General features: G+C 40.4%; 1 pseudogene; it reads right to left on the bottom strand.

The window, feature by feature from the left end:
• Positions 1-2,015: 2,015 nt before the first annotated feature.
• LOC119892333 lies at positions 2,016-7,585 on the bottom strand (annotated as a pseudogene).
• Between the last annotated feature and the right edge of the window lie 273 nt (positions 7,586-7,858).

Below are 7,858 nucleotides of genomic sequence, written 5' to 3'. Positions count from 1 at the left end.
AGCTGTTTCTTGAGGGCCAAAAAAATCGCCAAATATGCGAAAATAACTGATATGTTTGGCACTGAAGCTGCATTAGCTTCAGCATAAGCTGCATAGCCTCCCCTGCAGAGAGCAGGCACTTGAAGGAGTAAAGGAGAGCCGTGGCCACTGAAAAATAGCTTGCACCAAGAAATGTTAATTAATAAATAAAATGCTATGAGAAAGGTTTATTTGCACAATAAGAAAACCTGCAATGCAATATAAATATAATGTAATATACATAATATATTTTTAAAAAGTAACTTAAGGTAAAAACAAGAATAAGCTACTGCATTACATTTAATTATATTTTTATATTCTGAATTGTCACCTGCCACCCAACTTATGTCCTTCCCTTTATAAAAAAATAAAGACATTTCCACCATAAATTGGTGCAGAAAATGTCTCCAGAATGCAGAGAATTAAGTTTTTAATGCTCAAAATCTTCTGGGACGGAGGGGTTGATTGAACATTTCATCAATATTTCTTTTTAAACTAAATTCGAATTAATTAAGCTAATTTATCATTAAGGTGAAAAGGTGCCACATGCACAAAGACTTTAGGCTACTTCAAGCATGCCTGCATGTATGTAGACTCTGCTGGGATTAAATTAAATTGTTTTACAGAGGTACTTTGGGTGGCAACAGAGGGTGGGGATGAAAACATGTGAAAACCATAGACTGTATATAAAAACGTGAAAAGATTTCTGGGCTGGGCTAAGCCCCCAATGTTTCAAGAGCCTGGAAACGCCCCTGGCTGTAGTAAAGGTACCCAGCTTGTTTGGTAGCTTGTTTAGAAGCTGCTTGGACAGTAAGTCACCCACTACAGCTAACATGGCGATAAGTGTGAACTGATATTAAGCTAATACTATAGATCTACCGTTTATCTGGTTTTGCTCGATATGTTGTTAAGTGGCAGATCAGTGGGTTTGCTGCAGTTGAATATCTTAGTAAGAGCCGTCCTCTTATGTTAATATTTATCCTCAGTATGTTAAAACTGCTGTAGATGGTGACATTATGTTGGGCCTGAGTACTTATTACTGTTATCTCTGCCAGTCAAAGCATCAATACAGCACAAAATCTACAACTGACAACACATACTCGTAAGAGTTAATAGCACCTAGGGGGGGTAAATACCTAGGGAGGGAAGTGCTATCAGAGTTTAAAACAACAGACAGCAGGTTTATTATACTTATAAGGTGTCAAAGTCTCTGATGGCTCCTTTCCAACATAGAAGTCTATTTTCACTTTGGGATCTCCACACTTTAGATTAAATAGATGTGACAGCAGGTGACACCTTGCTGTTCCTCATGAATTTGTTTCAACTTGTTCAGCACCTAAAAGGAAAACTGAAGACTGAATTCAATAAACCACTAGATGTTTATAGAAAATACACAGCAGGAGAACTTCTTGCTCAACTTTCAATATGTTGGTTGGGTAACAGCCCTTTAGCTTTTGGCTAACTCCTAAACGTTCCTTTGTTTTGAAAGAACAAAATGGCACGATGAGTCAAACAAAGGTCATTTTATAGCTGTGAAGATAAGACATGGTGCTTTTTAACTTAGAGTAATAAACAACAGGATAGATTGTAGGTTTATAAATTAATAACAGGTCAAAGTCTTTGAGGCAGAAACTAAATATTCACCTAAATAAAACATTAAACCTTTGAATCCAGGGATCAAAATCTTTTCTACTTTCCCTTTTTTGGATCTAAAGTCTTTAACGCCAATGTTACCGTCATAAGAGACCTAAGGGCTGTGACCGGCCTGCACTTGGAGCTTCTCCCACTTTCTACAGTTTTTTGTGATATTACATAAACCTGAAAGCAAGTGTCAGGTGGGACCATGTTGTTCCTCATCTGATTTTGAACTTGTTTTAGCAGCTTCAAGCATTTTACAAAGGGAAAAAAGACTCAAGATGAAATGTTACATGTTTAGTTTGGTGTTTATTATTCTATGTATTTAAAACTCGGTGGTTGTGACATCTTTATTTTGTTCTGTCCAGTTCTTTATGGAGCGCAGAGGTATTGTCATGTTGAACCGGGAAAGGTCTTGATGCAGTCTGGAACTCTTGACTTGAAATAAATGTCTTCTTTGAGTTTTTTCAAGGTTTGTTGATGTCTTAAAATAGGCAAGAGGCAGATTTATCTTTTCACATGGATACATTTCAGGAGAAAATCAAGAGATTGTTTCTTTAAATTTATTATAAAAATCTCTATCCACACTGTAAGACTACATAAGTCTGTCAGACAGAAATAGTCAAAGGTCTTGCACAATCATGTGATTCACATTTCAGCTAAATGTAGACAGATTGAATAAACTAAGACTACATTATAAATTTTGAGAAAAACACTTTTGATCCAAAAGAGTGGAGGTTGTTACAGACACAATAATAGTACACTTTATTTGATGGGTCCTTTTATGACTCTCAAGTTCGCCTTAAGCTGATCATACACGGGGGCAACTGTTTGAACAATCTAGCTGGTGTTAAGTCTGTGCGTGGCGGAGTCGTGCGGGAAGGGGATTACGGTAGTAATCTTTATTCATTACCATTGACGGCAACATTACCCAGCACCATTGCTGCAAAAGTTTCTCCGTGTATCATCAGCTTTACATCATAAAATATGACAAGCAGCAATAGTACATATTACAGCGAGTATGCTAGTTTGAAAAGATGAGCTTTGAGAGCAGTTTTGAATTTTGTAAAGAGTCCAGTTTGGGAGAGAGTTCCTGTGTTTAGGTGAAGTGTAGGAGAAGGCCCTAGCGCCCGTTGTACTGAGGTTGATGGTTGCTGTGGAAGACCTCAGGGAATGGAGTGTAGGTTAGGAGGGTACTGTCCAATATTACACAGAGGCTCTTAACCAAATGGAGACAGGTATGTCGTCGGCTCCACTAATGGGGAGTGAGCTGATGTAGGTTTTTGACAGAGTAGATTTTGAACCAATGAGCAGTAGTTCAGTCTTACTATTGTTGAGTTGTACTTAATTAGTTGTCATCCATGTCTGTATGTCATGTAGACAGGCAGTGAGTGTACTGGGGGGGAGTGTGGAGCTGTAGTTTGTGGACACATAAAGCTGTGTATCATCAGCGTAACAGTGAAAATGGATGTTGTAGTGCCAGAAGATGTTGCCAAGAGGGAGGAGGTAAATGATAAATAACAGTGGTGCTAAAAACTGAATCCTCCACTCTGGAGGTTTCTGACCTGTAGTTTTGGATTTTTACATATTGTGTCCTTTTTGAGAGGTAAGAGGCAAACCGCTAATTCCAATATTTGCCAGAGGAGGACCTTTACTTTACTAACAGACTAGCTGGACTTGTGGCATATATTATTATAGATGTAGGCCTAAACACCTCTGTTGGATCCAGCTCCATGTAGAATCACGTTCAATTAAATTAATTTCAATTCTGTTCAGTTCAGGTGGAAACACATAAGAAAAAAGAAAACACACAAATGGCACACCCAAAAGTATATAAAAAAATGAAATCCTGTATCTGTGGCCGGCCTACCTGCTCGTCTACCTGCCTACCTGCCCATGAACATGTGTTTTGGGGGAGTGGCTTTAGACAGAGGCCTGAAGGGAGGCGGTGGAATTATTCTTGGCTGACACTTTCAAAATCTAGCTGTCTCTTGCTAGTTTCCCCGACATTAACTACCCTAGCAAAAAGGTTGATCTCTGTAAGGACCCTTTACATAATGTTGTAAGAATAACAAGCTGAGCCAGCCAGTGACAAAAAAGCACATTTGGTAGACATACTATTGAGGGGCACAATCATGTGCAGAAATGACATTGCAGCTATTGCAGCCCTTTTAGCAGCTGCCAGCTGAGGTGATGTACTAGAATAATTCCTAAACTTTCTGTAATAATTTCTGTTTAAACCTCAGATTATGGCCCAGGTTTGAAAATACCGGAATTACCCTTTCATCAGCCTAACAAGCTGTAAAACTCTTCATGTGTGTTCTTTTGTCTCCACACTGTGTGAGTACAGAAATACACAACATAATAAAAATAACAGAAACATCAACAGCACAACCAAAGCAAATGTCCATTTTCTTCTCTTACGATTGTACTCTTCTTGGAGCTTTCCGAAGCTTGTTTTAAGCTCCTCCAGGTTCTGTTTATCCTCCTGATGTACTCTTTCCCAGATGTCCTTTCTTTCCTTGTCCCAGGCGTCTCGATCTCTCTTATTGTCTTTTCTACACAGGTCCAGTTTCCTCTCAGCATTTTCTCTTTGCTCTCTTTCTGATTTAACTATTTTCTCTGAAGTTTCCAGTTTTCTTCTCCATTCCTGTCGCTGAGTTTCTACTTGTTTTTTCCATCTCCTTTCTTCTTCCTCCCGTTCTTTCTTTCTCTCCTGACGCTCCTTGTTGATGCATTCATCTTTGTCCTTTAGCTGTTTTGATCTCAGTTTTCTCTCCTGTTCAATTTCTTCACGCTGTTCGTCGACTTTCCTTTTCAATGTTTTCAAATCTTCCTCATGTTTTCTCCTGATGTCTTCATCCTCTCTCTTCATCTCTTCTTCCTTCTCTTTCAAAATCCTCTTCACCTGCATTTGTATGAATTCCTCTGTGTTGTAACAGCCGCCATTTTGCTTCCCCATGGCTTCGATCTTGAGCATCAGCTCACTGACTTGTGAGCGATTTGTGTGATCTTTGTTATTGAACACCTGGTATCTCCCTCCACAGTCAGCTATGAGATTTTTAACAAAGCCATCACACTCTTCGATATCAAATGACTGACCGTCCAGTTCATCTCCTCTGGCGAGGATAACGATGATGAAATCTCCAGACTTCTTGCCAAAATATTTCTTGATCAGCTCCACAGAGTCTTTTTCCTCTTGTTTAAAGTCCCCAATCTGCAGCACCAGCAGGAACACATGAGGTCCAGGAGACAACATGCTGAAGCATTTGTAGAGCTCCTGTTGAATTCATCATCAGACAAAGTTTTATCAAACAATGCGGGGGTGTCGACCACAGCGACAGGCCGTCCATCAATCTCTCCTGTTGCTTTCTCACAGGACTTGGGGACAGTCTTCTGGAGGGATTTAAAATGTTCTTTGCCTAAAATGGTGTTTCCTGTTGCACTCTTCCCACTGCCAGTCTTCCCAACCAGCACCATCCTGAGAGGCTCTCTGCTGTGATCATCTATTTCTTTCTCACTTTTCTTTTTAACATCCTGCAGTTCAGCTTTAAGTCTTGTGTTAATGTTCTCCTGCTCTACAGCCTCTCTCCATCTGAGCCCTGGTGAACATGTCCTTTGTGAAACATCTGGATCCTTCAACTCTCATCTTTTCCACCATGTCCAGCAGCTCTGGGATCTGCTGCTCGTCCTTGATGTTGAGAACAACATATCTTCCTCCACAGCTCTGACGGAGCTCCTGGATGTCCTTGTTTTCCTTTACAAAGTTAACAACAGCTGGAGCTGCAGGATCTGACTCCACAGTGAACAGAATCATGGTGAAGTCATCGACTCGAGAGCTGAATGTGTTCTGGATGGTCTCTAACTCTCCCTTGTCTTCATCAGTGAGGGGACCCACAGGTAGGACCAGGATGAAGACATGGACGCCCTCAGGATCACAGAGGGAGATACACCTGAGTGATTCCTCCATCACTGCCTCCTGAGGTTTTCCATACAAGGCAGGCAGCTCCACCAGGGAAACCCAACGTCCACACACCTCTCCCTGATGTTTAACACACTCTGATGAGTTGGAGACTGAATGAAACTCTGTCTGAGCTAAAATGGCCTTGGCTGCTGAAGTCTTCCCTGCTCCTCTCCTCCCACACAGAACCAGGTTTAAAGCTGGTTTGATGTGTTCAGACTTTGGTGTCATGATTAAACCTGCATCACAAACTTCACAGCTCACATTCTCTCCATCGTTCTCCTTTGCAGTTTGGCCCAAACGTGTTAACAGCTCTGGAAGTTCAAGGTTCTCCTGTTTCAAGTATCTGTATCTACACATTCTAATAATGTCTTTTAAGGGCTGGTCTGAAACATCTTTGTCCATCAAACCTGGACTCTCCTCTCTGGGTGTTGATATCAGAACCAGTGAATGATCAAATGATCGATCACTGAAGAGTTCCAGGACTCTGCAGAGCCTCAGTTTGTGTTCCTCAGTGAAGTCTTCAGGCTGTAGAACCAGCAGGAACACATGAGGTCCAGGATCAGAGAGATTCACACAGGTTTTTACATGTTCTGTCAGTTTGTGTTGAGAGATGTTGGGATGCAGCAGATCTGGAGTGTAGATGAGAACTATTTCTCTCTCCTCCAACCGTCCTCTTTCTCTCAGACAGCGGTCTGGTTCTCCTCAGTGTTGAACTTAGTCTCTCCCAGTATGAAGTTCCCCACTGAACTCCTCTCAGACCAGCTGTTCCCCAGCAGAACAACCCTCAGCTCAGACACTGAAAAGAAAACAATCAATAAGAAAATCTTGGTCAGTATGGACTTCAACCAAAATGAAAATAATACAATTGGACATGTAATTGCTATTATAAAGCTTTTTAAACACCTTCTTAAAGGTGGACTTCAGAGAACATGTGAGCTGTTATCATCTTGAAACTTACAAATTAACCTGTGATTTGCACAAATTTAAATAAAATAAATGTGAGTTTGTACCAGGCAACCTACAAACACTGTAATTCCAGATGTTAATATACAGAAGAATAATTCTGACTCAGTTTAACTCACTGGAGGGTGGCAGCAATCCATAGCTGCTGCTCCGCTTCACAGGTTTCAGATCATCTGAAGCTGTAAGGATACAGAACACTGATTAATTCACACATAATCTTTAATTAAAGGGACACTGTTTTGGACAGGGCACATTGCTGTTGATTATGCTGAAATTTTAATAGTTTTAACTAAATCTAGTAAAAACCAAGACCAAAAGAAGACATGTGGGAATAAGACATAGTTCTGTCTTTGATCCACATAAAGTCTGCAGACAAAACTCAGAGCAACATATGGGGAAGTTGATTATACAAGGTTGCAGATTTAGTTATGCATGTAATACAACTTATTTTTACCCTGGACCAAGGAACACAATATTTTATTTAGATTTTAAGTCAATGGTACGGAGCTTTGAAAGGTAAAATATACAAAATATGCAACTTTTGCACAATTTCACACATAGTCAACTAGTTCTTGACTCTATCTGCAGTAAGAACCCCTCGGTTATGAGGAAAATGAGTTACAAATGAACATGTTCAAAGGAATGCTACTATGTTAACATTACATTGCATCCATTTAGCTGACACTTTTTATCCAAAGCGACTTATCATTGCTATACATGTCAGAGGTCGCACGCCTCTGGAGCAACTAGGGGTTAAGTGGCTTTCTCAGGGACACATTGGTAGATATGTCGCAGTAGGAATTGAACACCAAAGGTAAGTGTCTTATCCACTGTGCCAATGCCACTTCCGGTAATGCTGGTTATAATAATGAACCAAAAGAACTCTTTTCTGCAGAAGTGGATGTGGAGAAACCAAATGGCTTGTAGTGCAGGTGGTGAGAGCAGACAGAGTGTTACCCACACTTACGAAGTCTGACTGGACTCACCTGGTGCTGCGGCCGCCATGATGTCACTCTGCTGGAAAGTGAGACTGCTGGCTCTGAAGAACCTGAACAGAGGACAACATTTAAACTGTCTTCTTAGTTAACTTGTCTTACATCGTCTGCTGCCTCACATTACTTCTTCTAAAGCTTCTTTGAGTAAAACTACTGTTTGACCCAAAACTTTACTGTTTACATGTACTGTTTATTATAATAATTAGAGAGTCCTGAGCCGATCTGAAGAATCTGTATCAGACCAATAGAGGCACATTTTATAGAATCAGTATAGAACCATCCA

The sequence above is a fragment of the Micropterus salmoides genome, unplaced genomic scaffold, assembly GCF_014851395.1.
Source record: "Micropterus salmoides isolate LMB-PRFRI ecotype aquatic unplaced genomic scaffold, ASM1485139v1 Ms_hic_scaffold_7, whole genome shotgun sequence".
In the NCBI taxonomy this organism is placed as follows: Eukaryota; Metazoa; Chordata; class Actinopteri; order Centrarchiformes; family Centrarchidae; genus Micropterus; species Micropterus salmoides.
The sequence above is the reverse complement of the archived record's forward strand: the minus strand, read 5'-3'. Positions and strand labels throughout refer to the sequence as shown.